General features: G+C 40.0%; 1 pseudogene; it reads left to right on the forward strand.

Annotated features, from left to right (window-relative positions):
* The first annotated feature begins 3,942 nt into the window (after nt 1–3,942).
* LOC100990205 (small ribosomal subunit protein eS24-like) lies at nt 3,943–4,349 on the forward strand (annotated as a pseudogene).
* The last annotated feature ends 313 nt before the right edge of the window (nt 4,350–4,662 follow it).

Genomic DNA, 4,662 nt, shown 5'->3' on the forward strand with positions numbered 1-4,662 from the left:
TATTATTGAACTTCTAAAAATTACAGAAAATTGCTAATTGTAGACTCACAGGAGACCTAATAACAGAGCACCTTTTAGACATCACTAATCAGTGATGTTGGTTGACTTATCTTGTGAAAGAGTTCTCTGAAATAGCTGTCCAGCTCAATTGCAATACAGTTTCTCAGTTGGTTTTTTCATAACCCATTTGAAGCAGAGCTCAAAGCTCTCTACTCAGTGGGTGGCTGCATAATTGTTTTAGTTCATTCGTTAAACATAATTGTTTTCCCTCACTTCTGTCCTCCTCCTTTGATATATATATTCTGCAACTAGATCCCTAATGAATATGATTAATGCTTCCCATGGTGTGCAAGGGATGGAGGCTGTGATGTTGTTAAGTTGAAGACATGTCTCCGTTTCATGTTTCAGGGACTTAGACACTCAGAGACCAAGTTAACAGAAGAGTTCTCCAATTGCTTTATTTGAACAAATTTTGCCTGTCATCATGCTCAAGGGGAGCTAGACAATAGGGAGGAAGGCAGAGGGCACAGAACAGGCAGGGTATATCACGTATATTGTGTTAACCTACCAGCTCCCTGAGTCACCCACCAACCCTGAAACTAACTATAAATGTTTAAACAAAGATGCTATGGTTTAAATGTGTCCCCCAAAAAGCATATGTTGGAAACTTAATTCCTAGTGCAACAGTGTTGGGGTCTAATGAGAGGTGACTACACCATCAGGGCTCTGCCCTTATGGATTAATGTCATTATTATGGGAGTGGGTTCGTTATCACACATTTTAGTTTGTTTTGTGTTGCTCTAAAAGTCTACCCCAGATGGTAATTTATAAAGAAATTTATTTCTCACAGTTCTGGAGGCTGGGAAGTCCAGTAACAGGGTGCCATTATCTGGTGAGGGCCTTCCTGCACATGATGAAAGTCACCACATGGGTGAGAGAAAGGAGGAAAGGGGCCAAACTCAGCCTTTTATCAGGAACCTACTCCCACAATAACTAACCCACTCCTTCAATAATAGCATTAATCTATTCGTAAGCACAGAGCCCTCATGAGCTAATAACCTCTTAAAGACCCCTCTTCTCAACACTGTTACACTGGAAATTAAGTTTCCCACATGTGAACTTTGGGAGACACATTCAAACTACAGCATTGTGGGAATGGGCTTATTATAAAAGGATGAATTTGACCCTGAAAAGGATGAGTGTGTGCTTCTTTTTCTCTCTCCCTCTCTTTGCCCTTCTGCCTTCTACCATGGTATGGTGCAGCAAGAAGGCCCTCGCCAGATACCAATGCCTCAATCTTGGACTTCCCAGTTTCCAGGACTGTGAGAAATACATTTCTGTTCGTTATAAATTACCCATTCTGTGGCATTCTGTTACAGCAGCACAAAATAGAGTAAGACAACAGACATCCCAAGACGTATGGAAGACAGACTCTTGGAAACAACAAGTCAGAACATATTCTTGTGAAGAGTAGTTACCTGTAGTGATCCCTTGTGAATTTTAGACATCATTCTTCTAGAGATCTCGGAGTGTTTTATAGACACTATCTCATCCAACCTTGTAATGTCATCTGTAAGATAGTTATTCCAAGCCTGGAAGAACTAAAGAACATTAGATCCATGCACTCTTAGATGTCAGAGTAGGTGCCAGTGAATCATCCCCTTTTCTGGGCTCTAACCTATACTGAGAATAGATACCAACCAAATTCAGTTAAATGTGTCAGGTATTTAGGGCTAGGTGGGTCAGTACAGCTTAGACCCAAGACCGAAAGGGAATGCCTTACTTCCTGCCCCTCTGAATTGAAAAGTGGTGCCCAGTGAACAGTCTACCTGGCCTAACCCATTTTGCCTATCCCAAATATATAATGATTTTTGCTCTATGCTTTTTAAAGAGGTTTTATAATTTTAGCTTTTGTGTGTAAGCCTATATTCCATTTCTAGATAATTTTTGGATGTGATATGAGGTAGAAGTGATGATTCATTTTTTTCTTATATATATCTGGTGATAGAAGTGCTTCTGAGCCAGTGACAGAGTAGAGCTGGGCTGGGCCTTACCAACGTATTTCCAGCAACAATCCTGAACTGCTTGTTTTATGAGGAAGCGGATGGTAAATGATCCAAGGAACTGAAAGAAAATCCCCAAATTTAGCAATACTGTCTGCTGGATTTCTAGTTAGTTTTATTTGAAGTTCATATATTTTACCCTCCCTTAACATTTTTTTCTTATAATATGCATTCTGTTGAACCTCCCTTAACTTAGATAGATAGATAGATAGATAGATAGATAGATAGATGAAATCAATTCACTTGTTTCAATGAATCCTGAAAAATATTATAAGACAATAAGTTAAACCACTTACAAGAGCTTTGTTAGGTACTGATCTTTTGTTCCTAACCCTGTTTCCAGAAAAATTCCTATTTTTGTGGGCAAAAATAGACCAGACACCTTTCTCCCCACCACATGGTGCAATGGAATGCACAGAAGTCATGTTCAAATAAATCTTATAACTTAGATGTTACAGAGAACAAAACAATCATGAAGTAGATGAACTGTTGGAAACTGAGGTGTTCTAACTCAGCCTTTGCATCTTTGACTTATACATTTTTGTATAGTTGTACATTTCTGATTATTATAATTTTGTCTATCAGATTAGTTATAAAATTTCACCCAAGGAGCAGAGATTTGTTGTTATTGTTTTATGAAGAGTCCCATAATTCTGCTTTAAAAATAAAACAGGACTCCAAATGCATACAGCAACATTTAGTATTCACACTGGATATATACACAGCACGTACATGTGAAGTAGGCACACATGAAACCTCAACAATTACTGCAAGGTACAAAATTAAACACCGAATGGATGGAATCATTAACAGTGTTATGGGACTACAGAGCATACTGAGACTATGGTGCTCTAGGGTGGCCAGGGAAAGCTTCTGGAGGAATTAGGCCTGATGTAGTCATTTAAGTTATGAAGAAGACACCTCAGAAGGACTGGTGTGTGCAAGGGTGTAGAAAAGAAGCTGAGCATCATATGGCGGGACAGCAACTAGACTTTCCATGGGACCATGAGCAACATGGGCGAGACTGGTAGCCAGGAGTCAGGAAGCCTCCTATCCCTATGGGACAGTTCCCTGAATAAGATACAATTATAAGACACGTGATTACTTTATATACCACTAACTAGAGGTTTTGCCAATTAAACTATGACATACCATTGATTATAAGATGCACTCTGATTTCAAAGATGTTAGAATGTGTATGGGGAGGCATAAAAACATGGCTGGGTGTGGAAGCCAGCCGCCAAAATGACCACAAACATCCCTCTGTCCTTGTGTGAACACCCTTCCATAGTACCCTCCCAGATCTGTGTGACCAATAGGATATGGCAGAAATGATGACGTACCAATTCCAAGATTAAGGTCAAAAGACACTGCAGCTTCTGTTTTGTTCTCTCTCTCTCTCATCATTGGCTTTTGAGGATACCCAGGCAACCTGTAGAGAGAGGCTCACGTGGTGAGGAACTGAGGCCCTGCAGAGAATGGAGACTTGCCAATAATCACACAAATGAATTTGAAAGTGAATCGCCCAGCCTTCAGATGACTTCAGCCCCAGCTGAGAGTTTGATAGCAACCTCATGAAAGACCCTAAGAGAGAACCATCCAACTAAGCTGCCTATAAATTTCTGACCCTCAGAAACTGTGTGAAATAATAATTACTTAAATATTTCTTGTTTTGAGCTGTTAGTTTGGGGGTAATTTGTTACATAGCCATAGATAGAATTAATGAATACCACATAAAATGTGTATGTATGTATACACACACACACACACACACACACTAGGTCAGTGTCAATCTGGGGCTCAGAAAGAGATAGACTCATCTGATTTAAAGCATCCTCCTGAGTTTTCTTCCCTGGTTGCCTGCAGATCACCTGCCATCATGAATGACACAGTAACTATCTGGACCAGGGAACTCATGACCAACCAACTACTTCAAAGGAAACAAATGGTCATAGATATCCTTAACACTGGGAAGGAAACAGTACCAAAGACAGAAATTCTGGAAAAATTAGTCAAAATATACAAGACCACACTGGATGTCATCTTTGTATTTGGATTCAGAACTTATTTTGGTGGTGGCAAGATAGCTGACTTTGGTGTGATTTATGATTTTTTTGGATTATGTAAAGAACCATGAACCCAAACATAGACTTGCAAGACATGGCCTGCCTCCATGAGAAGAAAAAGACCTCAAGAAAGCAGTGAGACGAATGCAAGAATAGAATGAAAAAACTCAGGGGGTTGGCAAAGGCCAATGTTGGTGCTGGCAAAAAGCCAAAGGAGTAAAGATGCTGTAATTATGTTATCCGCAGACATTGTGTGGATTAATAAACTAAAAACTTTCAAGTGAAAGAAAGGCATCCTACTGCTGCCACTTAGACCTTGAAATGCCCCAGAATCAGGTGGAGAGATTAGAACTAGGTAACCACAGTGGGACTCAGGTGGTGGATAACACGATTGCAAATGAGGATGGTTTACAGAAGCAAGATTGGAATGTACTGAGCCAAATCAAAGAGCCTTAATAGCAGAGACAGCTGTCTGCCTTTGTCCTGAAACATTTCCTCTTCTTAAGGAGCCAACTTCAGAACAAAGCCCCACT

This window comes from Pan paniscus, chromosome 1 (genome assembly GCF_029289425.2).
Source record: "Pan paniscus chromosome 1, NHGRI_mPanPan1-v2.0_pri, whole genome shotgun sequence".
Taxonomy (NCBI): Eukaryota; Metazoa; Chordata; class Mammalia; order Primates; family Hominidae; genus Pan; species Pan paniscus.